Source organism: Zootermopsis nevadensis, unplaced genomic scaffold (genome assembly GCF_977971745.1).
Source record: "Zootermopsis nevadensis isolate Lab colony 2312 unplaced genomic scaffold, Znev_1.0 Znev_ptg000011l, whole genome shotgun sequence".
In the NCBI taxonomy this organism is placed as follows: domain Eukaryota; kingdom Metazoa; phylum Arthropoda; class Insecta; order Blattodea; family Termopsidae; genus Zootermopsis; species Zootermopsis nevadensis.
In genome coordinates, this window is record NW_028259143.1 from 17,217,072 (window position 1) to 17,235,187 (window position 18,116).

The following is an 18,116-nucleotide window of genomic DNA, read 5'->3' on the forward strand; positions in this document are numbered from 1 at the left end:
AAAGTACTATTTTTCATATTTAATATGTATTTGTTTGTTTAATTTATCAAAACAGATGGCTGTCTTCTTGGATGTTGCGTCGTGTAGTCTGATAAAGAGTACCGACGTTTCAGAGCTGCTTACTGTCACCATAAACGTCGGCACAACACCCAAGAAGACAGCAATTTCAAACTCGCCTCAGTGGGAGCCTGAAATCTCGACAACTTCATTTCAGCCTGTGGACTTAAATAGCACGTTATAGAGTACGAAACTGATCGAGCGACGTCCTACATACACCACGAAGAAAAATGCAGTCACTGTTCGTAAATATACTGAGATCAAAATACAAGGATGCACTATACCAGATTAAAAACGAAACATAATATCCGAGCGAAGGTTTAAAAAAAATGTCTCTCTTAGTTTACTTTGCGAAATGGGCGGTAAGATTATTTTTCACTAACGTGGTCTTGCCTCTTATTACTTTGTTACCACATTTAGAACCTTCGTCATTCGTCCGAAAGGCAAGAATTTATTCCATGAACAGTCGATAGCCACTGAGCAATTGTTTCGTATTCATAACATTCACAATAGTCTCCAAAAAAGCCCCCAGTCTCCATCCGCCTCTATCATCAGGGCCATGATTCATCGCCCTGATGATGGAGGCAGCAAAGACCTCCGAAACGTCGGTAAACTTCTGCCAGACTACACGGCACAACAACTCAGAATACAGCTATTTTAGACCCCGCCGTGAAAACCTCAAATCCTACGAGTCTAAAATGACTTTGACTATTCCGGCTCGTCTTAGCTCATTACGTAAGAGAAGTTATTTCGAAAACAGAATTTTAGAAGAGCTTACAGTTATCCTATACCCGGCCTCTAACAGGGTACAATATGACAACGACGAAGCACACGAAACTGGGTGTAATGCATTTTGTATTTCGTTCTGTCGGCGTGGATAATCCGTGAGCAGAACACGCGTCCTTTACCTGCGTCAGAATGCTTCGCCTTTGTATTCCAAAAGACATTCACAAAAAATAAATACGCGTATGAGGCAGCTTGTCATTCTTATATTTGATATGTCACATTCATCTCGCAGCTTTCAGAGTTATTGAAAGTTTTTTATAATGTTTGAATGTAAATTAATTATTATATAAAATTTAAATTAACGACCTCTAATTTCACTTGCTGTTTGCACTTTGTGTGCGTGTTACAGATTTAAAAATAAGAAAAAAATATTCCTTTGAACACGGGGTCCCAGATGTTTCATTTTCGAAATAATAGCCAAAAATAAGTTTCAATGAATTGCCCTTATATCAAAGTGAATCCAGCTTCCAGCAAAGATTTTTAACTAAAGTTTGTGCAAGAATTGTTGGCGACGTGCTTATTGGTCCACACATGTTTCGATCGCGTCTAAGAGGACCTTCATATCGGTGATTCTTAAGAAGACACTTGCCACGTCTCCTTGAAGATGTACCACTGAATACAAGAAGACAAATGTTTTTTATGCACGACAGAGCCCAGGCACATTTCTCCCATCGCGTCAGATATCATCTCAATGAACAGTACCCTCTGCGATGGATTGGGCGTGGTGGCCACCGAGGTCACCGGACCTGAATCCATTGGATGTTTATCTGTGGGGTCACTTGAAGTCCGTCGTTTATGCAACACCCATAAACAATGAAGACGACCTATGGGAACGCGTGCAGATGATTCCAGGAAACCCTGGTGTGTACGAGCGAATTCGTCTGTCTTGTGTACGTCGTGCTCGGGCATGTGTGGAGAAAGGAGGAACAACCTTTGAGCATCTGTTATAAAGAAACATCCCTGTCCTTATACTTGGCAATAAAGGCATACATTGAAAAATATCTTTGGCTATTATTTCGAAAAACCCCACGTTCTTAGGAATATTTTTTTCTTCTAATTTTTGATCCTGGAACACGCATACAAAGTTTGTAAACGTACTTTTGACTCAACCTGTATAATTTCTAGCGTTCTTATAGATCTACTGCAAATCTTTGAAATGTATCCACTTTTCTATCAGGTTTAAGAATCATATGATGTCCGCCCTTCATGTCCGTGTATATTTATGTTTGTCGTTGCTCGAAACTACAGACATCAAAGACTCCCTATAGCGAGTTCTTTGGTAGGCCAGCTATTTACGTCATAAACCTGTGCGAAGGTCAAGTCCCAGCAGATTGAAGTGAGGAAGATGATTTCTTCAGAAATTTTGTGTGTTTTTTTGTATAAAATAGAATTCCGCATATGAGATTCAGTGACCGGTTGTTTCAATATGTCTCTGTATCCTGTTAGTTAATTTTCACACATAGCCGATGCATCTGTGGCAAACTGGCGGTATCCTAGAGACTAACCAAATTTTTGAGGAGAACTGACGAATACGTAGAGAATCGTGGATCGTTACAGCCACAGCACAATACAGAAGGAAGCTGTAGATATTCTCCTCTGTTTCGCCCCAGAAAAAAAAACACAAAGTGCTTCTGACAATACTTTTATTTTCCGTCAACACAACTCAGCTTTGGCTGTAGAGAAGACCTAAAAATGAGTTGGCGGCCTCTGGATGTTTTCTGCGAACATTTTCCGAAAACAAGTAGTAATTTCATTTTATTATGCGTGCTTGTTAGGCTGTGTTTTTATGAGAATATTCACAAGGAAGTCAAACAGGGATCGGAAACCTTGGGCCCGCGGGCACCCTTTTGCCCCCGAAAGAGGTTTAAGGTTGCTTGCGAGAATTTCAGACTATTCATAAGCAGCTTTAACCCTGTAAAACTTAGTGATAGCAAAATATCCCACCTGCTTCAACAGTTAGTAAATTTGCAATTTGCAAGTGCATTTAGATGTATTAAAGCCGCATTGTTCGATGGTTCACACTTTGGCCACCACGAAGCAGCACCTCAGTGTCTACCTCAAGACATTCTGCATCAGCCATTATGTTATCATCTCTCATAGGATATTCAGATGTACGATATTGAGGTCCTGTAGAATAGCACAACATCCACATGAAATTTAATCCAAATCTGTCTAATGGTTTTCGAGTTCAGTCGGACGGACGGACGGACAGAAACCGCCAACCCAAAATACGTTCTCGCTGTGCAATTCACTGCATGAGATTTGAATTCCTCGCGATCTGATACCTACGTTTCATCTAGACATAAGTCTACTGTCTTCAGCTTTGAATATGAGGACGGTATGTTTCTCCAAATTTCATCTACTCGTCCACACGACGTTACAACCCAGAAGACCAAAATTGAGAAAGTTTATAGCGATCTTACATTTCGAGGGCGTCGTGCCACAAGGTCTTATCAGCATATTTTGATAATCGATTATCTTTTGGTCTATCAACGTAGAATTGTGGGGGTTATGTCGTCCCAGAAGGGCGTAATCCTGATGCTATTCTACACAGAAATACAGACAATTATATTTGGGCGAATGGAGAATTTTTTCAAAACAAATGAGGGTAAGAATAAATCAATGTTTTGTTCGTACGTCGTTCTTGCATGATACCCTCAATTGCTATCTTTAAATTTTTGAATTTATATTTAAAGATATGTGCTGGGATGTCTTATTTCTGCTGAGATCTTCGGCAAATTACATCTGTAATGCTATTCGTTCTAAGAAGATTAATCTGGGTCTTCTTTAAAATGGAGTCCACTCCGCTCTCATTCTGACAGAGGTCATTTTCACTTTCTAAACTTAAGCTCTTACCTGCACATAAAAATACTCGACTCGTTATTACATTTAACCGCTCGTCAGAAAAAGCTCAGTTCATTCGCCTTCATATCTGCCGGTAATCATGACTTCAGACGACAGGGAGAGGTAAGGGCAGACTGACACGATATCGATTATAATTTTCATTAGGCTTGTACCTGGTTCGAATCCCGCCTTCGTGTTCTGTACCGGAACATCGAGATCAAGTGGTTAGCACTTCTGTATTTTTATCCTGGAGGTCCTGAGATAAATCTCGACCCGGAGACCGGTTAATACAACTGAGAGTTTTTATTATTTTCCTTAATCCCTCTTAACAAATGTAGGATTAGTACATTAAGTCATGCCACGCCTACGCCTTCCATATATTTTCAAGTTTATTATTAATTAATATTTCTATAATGCGACGATATATAAGACTGAGTACTGACAGTGCCGTTTAATAAGTCATAAATAAATAAATACGTATAAATATATAAATTAAATTATTTGTATCCTGAAGATATCCTTTAAAGTCCCAGTAGTGATATCTGGCATTCCGATAAATGTCTTGTTTTCTAATTAGATGCAAACAAAACAGATTTCTTATCTCATATATCTCGTTTGTTATTCGACATTATATAGCGTGTGAGTCTGTGAGAGTGGAAGTCAGATGGATTTGGCTCAAACTGCAGTTACAACCTTGGCAATTTAGTGTGTGAATACATTTCTATGAATTTTATGAAATAAATTGAATCTCATTTCTTAAAATTTCTTATAATTGGTAAATATCTAACAGAGTGGCACATATTCAGGAGGAAAAACTTTGGAATCTTTGCATCCAAACAGACTCCAGTTTTTGCCTTACATTTGACCGTACCCTCTTATTTTAATATAATTAACCATTTACATAATAATCCCGCGATTCGGCTGTGGTATTTGAAAGTGCAGGTTTTAAAACAATAACAAGTAATAGGCCTGTAACAATTGATTTAAATTGTTGCGAGTGAATGTTTTACGTAGAACGCAGTAGAACCCTCCATATATTCAATTTGTTAAATTAAAAAAAATTAATCCACCGATAAACGCAGGTCAGAAGGAAGAATTTGGCATTCGGAAAGTGGATTATCGTGGCGTGCGACTTCAAAGACGTTTGTCGTTTACAAAATGTTTGATCTGCTTATTGAATGTTATTGCTGTGAATGCGGTGCAGCGAGCTTGGAACTCCTTTTGGGCCCAACACGTGCTCTTCAAAACACTCCTTTGCTCTCAAAGGAATTTAGCGAACGCTCAGCTGAGCAAAGGTGCCAAGTGATGACACATTCTGTGGCCACAGAATATGCGATCAATGAACAGATACGCAACATATTCTTCAAGTTATATTATTGATCGCTTGGTTCTTACTTTAGAAGTTATCTTGCAGGCTAAGTGACGAGAACTTTTGACAGAATCCTTCTTTCTGGTTCTTGTTCACGATAAAAAACTTTAGTGAAGAACACCTTCTGTAGAGGACTCATAAGTTAGTTCAAGATGGCTGCTTACTGGTTTGTTGTACCGTGTAGTCTGGTAGAAGTTTGCCGGAATTTTAGAAGTGCCTGCTGCCTCCATTGCTAAGGCGATCGCCCTGGTGATGGAACGTCGGTAAAACGTCTAACAGACTATTCGGTACAACAAACCAGAAGGCAGCCATCATCGTAATTGCCCCCGTGAGAACCTGAAATATCACGAGTTGTTTGTTTAAACATGTCAAACAATCGGCTGTTTTAGGGTTCCGGGCGTTGTCCACACAAAAATACATTGGCCTATATTTGAGTTGAAGATATTCCATCTAACTCATTGATTTTGTGTCAGTAATTTTGACGGATGTACGTATATGTTGATCGAAAATCGGAAATAATAATTTTTTTTTTAAGTTGCTGTTTCGTAATCGGTGAGTCATTTGTCCGGACTCAGCGCCTTGAAAACCTCAAATCGTTCTGAGGATCTTGAAAGGTTGGTTGCCTTCCTGAACCTCCCCCCCCCACCCCAACAACGTTAGGTAACTTGCAGGTAATTTGTCATTTTGTCTAAAAGTAAAAGGATGCATTTTATAACCAGACAAAAAGGCGATAACATCGTTTAACTTAATATTACGTCGGGTTTCAATGTCTTTCGCGTATTTACCTGCTACGTTTATAGTAGCATTTAAAACTTCCTATACTGTATTTAGAATTTCCTATTATAGGATTTTATAGTTTCAAATTAAGACGTAGACGTCTGAAATAAATTTTCGATGCGAGGAAATTAAACATAATTTCTTATAACAATTATTTATTTTAATCCGTCTGATCACAATATTTAAAATTTCTTATAATTAAGATAATAAAATATCATTCATATTCCATATCGATTGATCGATTTACATTTCGGAACATTTACACAACATGTTTCAGTTTTTTAAGTTCTTAGAATTATTTTACACCTGATGATGGTTTTATAAAAACTGAAACATGTTGTGTAAATGTTCCGAAATGTAAATCGATCAATCGATATGGAACATGAATGATATTTTATTATCTTAATTATAAGAAATTTTAAATATTGTGATCAGACGGATTAAAATAAATAATTGTTATAATATTCACAATATGACGCAATTACACTATCTTAAGAATTTCTTATGTTTTGAAGTTTCTCCTCCAGAAGTATCTACATAATTAATAAGTCTCCATGGTGGTCGCCACTCTAAACTTCTGTCTGAGAGAGAGACTCATTTACGTAACAAAGCCCGAAGAGCCTACGATTCTACAACATCTGTCACGTCCACCTGTCTGTTAAGACGCATTTAGCTCTGCGTCTGATCTACCAAATTGTCTGCTGGGCGGATTACAAAGATGACGACTGGAGTCCGCATTTATATTTGTCGTACGACGTGGTAGTCTGTAATGAATCGTCCCAGAACGTAGTTTATGTAGTTCTGGGTTGATTCATTCTGGGATAAATGTATTCATAAAAACTTGGCCAATTATTCGACGTCAAAAACCAACATTCGACTCGTGAAGTATCGACTAATGAAGGTAGGAAGGACTCCGGGGTTTTTTCGAGGACTATTATCGACCATTATGCATGTTCACACCCCAATGTAAACAAAACCAGGCCTTGCAAGTTATGGGTCAAATGTAGCTTCTACCACTGAATGGATGAACCTGTTTCAAAAGTGTTACCCTTAATAATGCACTTGTGTTTTTAATACGAGTGAAATTTCTGCCCAAAAAATCGAAACTTCAGTTTTCTGAGCTACGTTTGTCAATGATTTTCATGGCGAAGACTCAGATCCTGTACGAATATCGTCAGGTTTTTCTTCAGTCAATGCGTGGAGTCTTTTTTTTTCGTTATCAGATACCAAACGCATAGTTTTAAAGTTTTTGGTAAAATAATGAATGGTAAACCTTACAGAAATGTAAACATCAGGGAATTTTGGGTGAAATTCTGTACAAGCTAAATCGCATTTTACGTGACTGTTCTAGATGAAAATGCTCATTTCCTACGTCATATTTACGCAAGCATTTGAACTTTTGTAACCCACCACGGTATGGTCAGGAGATCCCGCGTCTGATAAGATCCATTCGGGTTAAGTTAGTGTTATATTACACAGTCTGAATACAAAATAACAATGTTGAAATACGGACAGAAAGATGATTATGAATTACAAGATTCAATGTGACATGAACTTTTTTTTTTGGGGTATATTGTAAGACGTTTATTCTGTGCTGGAAATGTCTTTTATTGATTCAATAACTATTTCGTGTACAAATAATTTATTTTATATATTAATATGCCAATAAAATTTGGGCAAGGCCGTGGTCTAGGCAACACGGAGTTTTCCTCCGTGGCATCCCAACAATTACTCCATTCACACACAGAAGAAGGCAATGGCAAACCACTTCTGGATCATCTGCCAAGAACGTATATGAACAGGTCCCAGTCCGAGAAAAGGATGGAAGGATCCTGTTCATATGGACCTGTCGTCAGACAGAACACTAAATAATAATAAGATGAGGTGGTCCACTGGTTAGAACGCTGGCCTTGTAATCCTGGGGTCTCGGGTTCGATTCCCGGCGGTGCCCGAATTTATAACTTGTGTTGGGCAAGGCCGTGGTCTAGGCAACACGGAGTTTTCCTCCGTGGCATCCCAACAATTACTCCATTCACACACAGAAGAAGGCAATGGCAAACCACTTCTGGATCATCTGCCAAGAACGTATATGAACAGGTCCCAGTCCGAGAAAAGGATGGAAGGATCCTGTTCATATGGACCTGTCGTCAGACAGAACACTAAATAATAATAAGATGAGGTCGTCTAGCGGTTAGAACGCTGGCCTTGTAATCCTGGGGTCTCGGGTTCGATTGCCGGCGGTGCCCGAATTTATAACTTGTGTTGGGCAAGGCCGTGGTCTAGGCAACACGGAGTTTTCCTCCGTGGTATCCCAACAATTACTCCATTCACACACAGAAGAAGGCAATGGCAAACAACTTATGGATCATCTGCCAAGAACGTATATGAACAGGTCCCAGTCCGAGAAAAGGATGGAAGGATCCTGTTCATATGGACCTGTCGTCAGACAGAACACTAAATAAATAAATATAAAAATAAATACGTACGTTCTAAGTTTGAAACCGAAAGTTAAATAAGGAAACAGTTGGCTTAACACTTTCAATCATTCGTCATTTGTCCGTATGTGGATTTTCTGTACACCCCATTAATTGTAATGTATTTTAATGCACATATTCTGTTAGGTTAAATAGTAATTTAAACTCTGCAGTTTTTGGTGTTTACTATTCGGCAGTATGTTCGAAAGATTCCGTGTGGAAATTATACCAACAGAATCTGGAAATGCTTACGAAAATAAGAACAGTGTGGTATTCAAAAGAGAATGTATGTCTGTAAAGTACACGAAGTTGAGGAACGAAAAGCACTCGTCAGTATCATCACCCACGTAATTCATCGTATTGTGTGCTACATTGACGATGGTGAAAATACGAAGAATGATAGCCAACATTCGGAACGTGCTCGAATCTGACTGAAGCCACATATACAGGGTGAGTCAGAAGTATGTTTACAAACTTCGTGTGAGCGTGTATATATATTTTTTATTTCCTAAATCATATCAATTACACAAAAAAAAATATTAATGAGTATATAATTAAGATTCCAGGTGTATAGAAAACCTGTATTCCCCTTTCTCATGTTCCCTTAGCGCTCAGGTAAAGATGGAAAACGACACTGAAACCTCGAGAGAAGTGTAATTCTTTATCAGGCAGTTGATACCAGAATACGAGCTCTTTAAAACTTCTGTTAAGTCCCTTGTCTTGCAATTAATTATATATTTCACATTTAGAATGTTTATTATGCGAGTTAGTTTTAAGTCTGAATCGTACGAGTAAATTCACGTATAAAACTGCTATGATTTCATTGTGCTGATATAGGATACGAATCGAAAAAAATACTTTCCGATAACCTGTTGAGCTGTCGAGTACGTAAAGGCAAGAAATCGATTCTCTGAGATGTTTACTGGCAGAATTCGTCTCTTACACCGAGTTCCACAAATGTAATAAGTAAACCTTATTTCAGTTAGGTGAATATGTGACATCACAAATAAGAAATTCAATTTTGTTGTCAACAGAGTTCAAGAACATTTTTAGAAAACGAGAGTGTAGACTTCTGAGCATACGTCTGTCGACACTGATATGAGACGGAGAAACTGATAGTCGCTAAGATCCTCAAGAAATTTCCAGCTTTTTGTGGAGCCAGAAAGTTCATTAACGTGTTAATAAAATTCAACTTCTGGAAATAGTTAAATTGAGTAATTAATTTTTTTAGAGAATCGTACATTGACTATCTAAATGGAGACGAGTCCTTGAGAATCTGACTGCGCTCAGCTAGTAAAATTCCCCGTATTTTTCGAAACCCGAATTTTCATTTCTGTGTTCACAAGAGCCCGCCACTGGTCACTATCCCCAGTCAGATGAATCCAATCATATTTTTCAAATTTCCTCTTGCTATAAGTTTAGTTGGAAAAACAAAAAAATTATCAGTTAATGTAAACAGTTTCGCTGTTGACATTTCAGGTTCTCACGGTTGTGAGATTTCTGGTTATCGGACATGCCATTTCCATCTTTTGGGTAGACGTGAGGATAGCTGGCAAGTAGAACGGTGACGTACGGAGGGTTGAAGTGTTAGACTGAGACGATAAAGAAGGCTGGCCAATCAGAGGCCAGGGATGGGCGACAGAAGGCAGTTCTCTTGAGGTCACTGAAATGGATGAAAGAAAATATACCCTTTTACGAGTTATAGAAGAGATTGACTTCAGTAAGTCCTCAGCGGAAGGCCAAATCAAGATTTTAAAACGTGTTACTTCTGGATCTCGATTTCAGTTTTGTCGTAAAAGTGGGGGAAAACACTGATAAACACAGAAAGCACGATAGGAGTGTAAAGATAATCATTTAATCATTTCAGGAGTCTCCGGAAGATGCAAAAATCATGTTGATGGTGGGCAGTCGAAAGTTTAAAGAAAAAAATCTAGGAGCTGTTTGTCTCTGTAACTTTGCTGTCAAATTAAATGTGTTTATGATTCTAACTAACATTGCTGGCGAGTCGTTTCTTTGCTTTCGGGATGCCCGGGGTTTGAACCTAGGGCCAGAGATCGGCTATCCTGACTGAAATTTGCCACAGTTTTCCTCAGTACCCCAAGGCAAATACCTTGATGTCGTATACGAGTTGATATGCAGGTAATTGGTGAAACTATGTTCGATACACGTACATATTTGCGTTAACGCAGGCCTATATTTCTTGAGAATCTAATAGTTGCTCAGATAATCAACGAATTTTCTGTTTCTTATGAAAACCAAATGTTTATTATGATCTTTACAACAGCCTACTAGTGACATCTAGAGCGGGATAAAACGAATTCTCACCCACTCATTATAGATTTTAAGATTAATTTTAATATTATCCTGCTGTCTCCCAAGACCAGGTTTCGATCCCGTAAGATCCTGTTCTTTGTGACGCCACTAACATTTAAGAAACTGTCACAAATCACGACGTAGTTTTTGTATGAGTTTGTTTCATTTGTTGTGGAAGAATTCATAAAAATAATGTTATTGTCTACTCTTTCATACACTTGTCAATAACAGAGTTGCAGTATTTTGGTACTTTGTTAATGTCAGTAAATATTATTTAAATAAATTAACATTGCCTCAGTTGTCAATCACATTTTGTGAGACTATTCTGTTAAATACTAAAATGGCATATCTCGCTTGTCATTTGCGTTACTCACAGAACAAATTTAAACACAGAATTAGTGATAACTTTTAAATGTTTACTGACATAACGGGAGCACACGGAATCGAATACGGGACCCCGCGTTACAAGCCCACAACCTTATTCCAACTCTTACCTTAAGTAGCCTACACCTGAATAAAAACGTGAAGCATATATTTCAGAGACTAAGGTCTATTGGACAAGAGAGAGTTGCAAGTTCTGTCTCCTTTATATATTTTCTTATTCATCCTCTGCTCATTTTCGTTGAATTCCGCGGTCCCAAGTGTCATGACCTCTCCTTTGTGACCTGACAGATGAACGTAAAAGCGAACAATTCCGCTGAGATTCTAATGTGATTTAACTCTTAGTGAAATGTACAGTCTTCTTTGAGAATTTGGTTGTTTCTCAGATTTTTAGAAATTCCACGTTTTTTCAATACCCAAATATTTATGAATATGTAAAAGATCACGTCACAATTCTCAATCTTGTGTGAGTTTAACCTAATCCAAATTTCGTCATACGAGGCTCGTCCACAAAGTAAGTTTCCCTGCGGCCGTTTACAGAAACAAAACACAATTTAATGGAAATATTTATTGCAACAGATACAGCAAGTGTCCAGCTATTTTTCAACATATTCGCCACCGGAATTGAGACATTTGTCATACCGTGGGACCAACTTTTGAATACCTGTGTCGTAGAAGTCTGCCGCCTGGGATTGGAACCACTGTGTGACAACCATCTCCGCCTCTCTGTCATTCTCAAAACGCTGACGCTGACCGGACAGGAATTTCTTGAGGTGTAGGAAAAGATGGGAATCACTGGGAGCGAGGTCCGGGCTGTAGGGTGAATGATTAAACACCTCCCAGCTGAACTCCTGCAGGAGACTTGCTGTCCGTCGAGCCGTGTGCGGCCTAGCGTTATCACTGACCGCACTTCACAGTCGGCGGGAGCTGGAATAAGAACCTCCATCTTCAACAGCTGCAACGATGCTACTGTGAGAACGCGGGAGGTGCCGTTAGTGCATACGCCATGCTACGTCATTGCTCTATCACGTACGCACAGTCGCTTCGCGCAATATAAGGTTTGCTAGCTGTGGGACGAGTGGGAAACTTACTTTGTGGACGCGCCTCGTATTTCTTTACTGTTCGTTGAAATATTTATTATCCTCTCATGCACGCCTAGTTCTTACTGGCATTATGTTTCCACGCTTCACATCCAACATTTCTTACGTACTTCTTATTTTCCGGTGTCTGCTACGTGTTAAGAGTGGTTAATCGCCGTTTGGTGAAGCTTGAGAGCATGAAACTCATCTCTGCATTTTCACTATCTTCCTCTTACTTAATCTCTTAAGTGAAAATACCTTATTTCCTCGTTAAGTATATTATAAACAAAAAATACTATTCTGCCTCGATTTTTATTAAACTATCAATTACTGATTTACTAATAGGCGTTTTGGTAATGAAGATGCTATATCGATTCTTAGACGCCGTCACATTAAAGACGCGAGGCGATTTCAGAAAATTTAAATTGCGAAAAAATGCATCTTAAAATCAAGTAAATACGGAACAGGATTCGAACTGGGGACTTCCGGATACGAAGCATGATCGTGCAGTAGAATATCATGGGTCAAAATGGAGAGGAGAGTTGATGGTTCCACGCGGCGATCATGGACGCTTCAGTACAAAGCAATATGAATCAATTTAGTGACTTTATCGACGCCACCAAGGACTGAAATTTCCAGTGCCGTGGGCTTCGGAAACAGTTCTCTAAGTTAGAAGTTGGCTGTCGTGTGGGTTGCAGTGAGAATCTCAGATCCTACTTAGTTCTAAGCTAAGCTGTGTCATTATCATTAATTGCAAAATATTTTGGAGAGGTTTTGAAACAGACAGGATTCTTATGTTTATGGAAGGAATTGAAATTTTTCGAAAGAGATACAGAGAAAAACCCATTCTGAATAGCAAATGGACCAAATTAAGTAATACAAGGCGTATAAGATAATAGCGAAAAATATGAAAGGCACAAGAAATGTAGGAATACACACTCAAATAAAAATATATGAAACTGGAAAATATGAGAATAAAATTGAATATAAAAGTTGATGAAGGGGTCACTACCTAAAGTTAATATAAGTAATTGTACAAGAGCTGTGAGTTGTAAAGAAATTGGTGTTGAGTAAACGTGACCTTATGTAAAACGAAACATCATCAAATACATATTTATTTGGTGAAGTTATTGACGAACTTTGTGCTAAAATTAATTATTTTTTTCTTTGCTAATGATTTTAAAACATCGAGACTGTTGAAAATTTAAATCTCTGCAAATCGATGGTGATTGGATTATGCAGCGATGTGGTGAAAACTACATGCAACTTTTAATATTCAATTATTTATTTTAATCCGTCTGATCACAATATTTAAAATTTCTTATAATTAAGATAATAAAATATCATTCATGTTCCTTATCGATTGATCGATTTACATTTCGGAACATTTACACAACATGTTTCGGTTTTTATAAAACCATCATCAAGGTGTAAAATATATCTAAGAGCTTAAAACTCAATTATGATTTCTGTAGTTTTTTGGTGATGTTTCATTACATTTGTTTTTCCATATTTGGGCGAAGGTGTTGTTTTTCTTAAATGTTATTAGATGTACATATCGGCCTGTAAGTAAATGATTGAAATAAACACTAAAGAATTTGAAAGAATTTATAAAAGAATTTAGAGAATAAAACGCAAAATATATAAATTATAGTTAGAAAGTATCAATATAATTTTTTTTTAATATTTTAATATTCAGATGATTGAAATCATATCTTTACCACGAAACCCGACATTCTTGTCTCGAAAATATATTTTTCAGTCTGAACTAATTTTTTTTAAATTACACAGAAATAAATAATTTGTAAATCTGCAGGGTGATATGGCTTGGATAGGAAATTTAACATTTCTTGTTTTGATAATATGTTTTTCTTTCTTATTAGTAACTGAAATTAAATGTGTCTGCTTGATTGTTTATACATTGAATGTCTGTACTCTGCTTATTTGTGAAACTCTACTCTCGTATTTGCACAGTAATTACATATACATGTCTTTTTTTTAAAAAAAATTATAAATTATGGGTTAGCAGTTAAGTGTACGGAAGGCACAACATGATAAAACACTGCCGTAAAGTACGTAAATAACCAGTTTAAAGCTCTTACAATGAAGATGAGGATAATACTTCCGAAATACTCACTAATATACAGTAATTTATAATAAAATTACAAAATATTTATACAGATAAATGCCTAAACTAGGAACAGCGGAATATAATAAGATGAAAATTTGTTAATATTCATATCCTAATTTCAATGATATTAAATTAATTCCTTACCGGGGTTATTGTAATCGAGACAAACTGTACATTTACGTCACATCCGATTTCGGACTTAGAACACTCCCAAGTGCTTGGTTTTTGTTGTTCAGTGCGCGGAGTAAGGCAAAACGTGTTATTTGGTTAAGGATTGGCGACTTTTCTGCTGGGACACATTCAATTCTCATAGAAACTTAACCAACTTTTTCTGGCTTCCATTATAATGAATGTTATACGTGCCTCAGAAACTTTGTTAAGTACCGACAAGACGCAAACCAGATCACATTTCGCGTTCTCATAGCCATCGGAACCGCAAATTTATTAAGCTATTGCACCGTGCGTATTGTCGTGGAAAGAATGTACTGGAATATTTAGTATTCCTTGCCACGAATTATGAAACTTTCACTTTTGAATGCGTAGTTGCAGCCATTATGAATCTTGATTACCTCATCAGTTGCAAATAATGCGTCGTTACTCAAGTACAAAAGGTTCCGGCGATGGATTTGCAGTAAGATCGGCTGTTAGAGACTAGACCTGTCTAAAAGACCCACTAGAGTAGACATCCCCCCTTTTCTACCATCACTTGATGACGGATGCAGATCCAGGCTCCGAAACGTCGTGTGTGTGTGTTTTTAACAAATAACCAAGACGATGGAAAATGTTCAAAACGACAGTCGAGCGTTAATTTTGTTACATTTCCAAAGTATCCGTAAATATTGCCAAAGTTCGTAATATGAATGAAAATCCGTACGTGATTTTAGTCCGAAGACCTGAAAATAAAATATCAGTTTTTGAGAATTTGGTGTCAGTGGGAGGATAATATTAAAAGAGATAGTAAAGAAACAGAGTATAATAATTTGCATTAGATACATCTCGTTTATTATAGTGGTACCAGTGGCGGAATCGTCTGGACATGGCAATGAACTGTCGTGATCCATAAGAGGCTTCAAGTTTGATAACCGCTTCTATGTTTATCAGTTTGCATACGTGACGCAGTTTTATAATAAATGCACGCACGATATAGAAATGTTTATTTCCATATATTTATTCGCAATTTGAGACTTGCATGATTTACGCTACGAAGGAAGAATTTATGCATTTCCAAATTTCTTTCATATCATTAGAAAGTAAAATCACTATAACGCTGAGCTGTCGGCGATACGTACAATAATTTTTATATTTCGAGAACATGAAATGTAGACCCTTAATAGTTGAATTTATTCGTTGTGAAGTAGACGTTAAATAATACAAATAATAATTATGTTATTATTAAGAAAATTATTCAGTCATTAGTTGCACGGTAAATTCTTTTTGTTTGTACTAATAATTGTTTCTTCATTGTGTGTGATTCATACGATTTATTCTTATTAAGAATTTGCAATGCGTCATTACTTTTTTATACTAAATATTAAATATATATTAAATCTTGTCCGTCTAATCACAATAAATACTTATTAAATATTAAAATATTACAATAATTAACATTTAAAATATTAAATGATGTTCTTTATCGAAATATTCGATTTACATTAGACCATTATTTTTCACGACATGTTTCAGTTCCTAAAAGAACTATCTTCAGGTGGATATAATTATATAAAGATTCAAATCAATAATAACTTAAATACAATTTCTATATATTATTTTAGCGTACATTTTTATCAGATATCAAACGATGTTCTTTTCCAGATTTTATTCCATTTTAATAACATACTCTAAATTTTAAATGTTAATTATTGTAATATTTTAATATTTAATAAGAATTTATTTTGATTAGACGGACAAGATTTAATATATATTTATTATATCACAATATAACGCAACTTTACCATCTCACTAAATATTAAATTTTATTTGCAGATTACTATTCAACTTGGACAAAGTTCTGTCGTTGGGTAACGTGAACTAGACAGAACAGATTTGTATTCGCAGAGAGTATGTTTTAATACGACGAACACCTGGGATGTTTGCCAAGCTTCATGCAGAATGCTTGTCTTATCATGTGCAACAAACAGTCTCTCCTAGCCACACGGCAGACCTCTTGGCTGAATAAATTTCACTCGAGTGAGCTTAACTTTCATTTTGATTCTCCGATTAGCGTTGAGTGCACACGACACTGACAAGCCAAAACACTGAGTAATTTCTGTGCTTATGTTGTTGAACACCGTGAAGAGGAAAGTTTTTATCGAAACAGAATCCTACGCGTTTAATTTCCAATAAAAGTGATAAATGATTTTTGTGTTGAATTAGCTGATAATTGATCACATGCAATGTGAAATCACTTCACAAATTTATTACTGATTGATGAGCAACGTGGTGGTATAGTTTTCAGAAAACTTTTGTAAATTTATTTTTGTATAGATAATTGAGATAAAATTTACTACAGAAATTTATATGTATATACAACGCGAAAGAAACAAGTATTTTTACAAAGAATATGTTGTGAAAACGGGATTAGACATCTGATATCCTAACGAAGTGTTAGAAATTCTGATTCATACAAGACTTTCTTCTGTTGAAGCTTTTATAAAGGCAAGATAGTGCGTAGTGAATAAGTGTGACACCGTGTGAAATTTTATTGAGATTTGCTCGTTCAGTGTAACATAACTTCAGCTGTGGATTCCTCCGAGTGAAGTTTACGTGGCCTGCTCGGTGAAGGATCCTCAGATCTTCAGAAACCAGTAACCAGTGAAGAGTCCTACTCAGAACAAGAATTCAACGAACCAACCAACCACTCCAGGTACACACAGCTCTTCATCTTGAGACTCTGGATGTGTAGATTGTCGTGTTGTGTACAAATTCTGTGCCTTCTACATGTGCATTCTATGCTGTCCTTTCTGCTGAAGTGCAAGTAGCTGTTAGAAAGTTTCCATTTCATTTTACTTCCATTAATCTATCACTGACTTCAAACATTATTATTTTATAAACCAATTTTAAAGATTATTTTCACGCAGACTGAATTCAGTTAAACAATATTGAAACAGGCGTCACAAGAAATTACACTGCTGTGTTAAATGTTTGTCAGTGGGATCTGCTAATGGTCTTCGGGGTATGTAGCACAATAGAACGCATTCATATGCATGAAACCTGTGCAGGATTTAGTTATTGGTTTGTGGAACATCCCAAATTCTTACGTCTTTACAGCATCTAGTTCTTGTTAACTTCGTTCCAGTCGAACTGTGAATTGTTTCAAACTTTTGTGCACGTACGTTCGATTTTTTTTTAAAAATCCCAAGTTAAAGAGAATTAAATCAATATGAAACTAAACATTCTTTTAATTTATTCATAACGCCCGTGAGGTTTTCCCCCCCAAACAATTGTGATACTTTTATGAATTATATTGCTTTATTGTTTATTTATGTGTTCGAGACTCGGTCTGAATTATAAACACCAAAAAATATTATTCGTAACAGACCAGTCTCTTACGATGTTCGATATTTCACACCGTGCTTTGTTATAATCTACATGTTTATGAATTGAAATTAATTTAGAAAATCAATTTATACTTCGAAATTAATTACGTGTAGGGATATCTGTCTATATGAGGCCTACTATTTCATGCTATGAATTTAGATTCATACACCATGGTATCTGTGAAAATTAAATCACTTTAATCTATGCCTTTGCATTGTAAAGAAACTTTACATTTTCGTTTCTTGAATCGGAGTCCAAAATTTTATATTTATAACAGTACTACTATCATCTCGAAGCAAGTAACTCCTGCATATTAACTTTTGTTATACTTACTAACTCTATAATACTGGAAGTACTTTTAAAAGACG

The 18,116-nt window shown here is 36.6% G+C and overlaps 1 protein-coding gene and 1 long non-coding RNA gene across 2 annotated transcripts in view; both read left to right on the top strand.

The window, feature by feature from the left end:
- SLO2 (slowpoke 2) overlaps positions 1–18,116 on the top strand; it is a 284,378-nt gene that overhangs the window by 107,806 nt on the left and 158,456 nt on the right. The window lies entirely within an intron of this gene.
- Positions 1–18,116, top strand: part of LOC147874152 (uncharacterized) — an 89,498-nt gene that overhangs the window by 28,207 nt on the left and 43,175 nt on the right. The window contains exon 2 of the long non-coding RNA XR_015534832.1: positions 16,195–17,074. This is a non-coding gene — a long non-coding RNA (uncharacterized LOC147874152). The remainder of the gene's footprint in view (positions 1–16,194; positions 17,075–18,116) is intronic.